General features: G+C 50.6%; 1 protein-coding gene across 2 annotated transcripts in view; it reads left to right on the top strand.

The window, feature by feature from the left end:
- KMT2B (lysine methyltransferase 2B) overlaps positions 1–623 on the top strand; it is a 63,505-nt gene that overhangs the window by 3,222 nt on the left and 59,660 nt on the right. The window lies entirely within an intron of this gene.

Consider the following 623-nt stretch of genomic DNA (forward strand, 5'->3'; position numbering starts at 1 on the left):
ACACCATTCATTTTTCTAATAGAAGGGGGGGGGTCCGGACCCCAAGAACCCCCTCCTTGGCTATGTCCCTGACTGCCATGACGCTAGGCCAGAGCAGACACAGAGGAAAGGCAGCTTAACTCTGGGATTTTCTGATTTGCAGGGAGAACTCACTGACTGCACCGCCAGGTCACACAATGGGCCGAACACCCATACACACTCCGCACCACTCCCCTTCTTCTGACAGGACGGACTAGCCAAAACAGGGCATTTGTGGGTACAAGCTGCACCGTGCCATTATGTTTATTTTCTTTTCCCTCAAGCAAATATACATAGATGCACCATCAGCAGCCACCAACCCGTCTTGCACCCACATGATCACGCAAGCAATTCACCTCCCATAAAGTGCATTGGTGTACCTGACACACTGATACTCTACGATCATGGAAGCCTCTCATACACCCCACTTCCCCCATGACCCCTGTTGGACTAGCCAGTTATGTTTTGATTCAATCCATTTTATTGTTGGCAAGACCCTGTGTTGGTTGTCCTTTCACATCATGGGGTGTGGAATGGGTTGATGGTGCAGCTCGCCACACTTGTGCATGTGCAGGCAGGCAGTAAGAGAAATCATGGACAGCAGT

The sequence above is a fragment of the Sceloporus undulatus genome, chromosome 9 (genome assembly GCF_019175285.1).
Source record: "Sceloporus undulatus isolate JIND9_A2432 ecotype Alabama chromosome 9, SceUnd_v1.1, whole genome shotgun sequence".
Taxonomy (NCBI): domain Eukaryota; kingdom Metazoa; phylum Chordata; class Lepidosauria; order Squamata; family Phrynosomatidae; genus Sceloporus; species Sceloporus undulatus.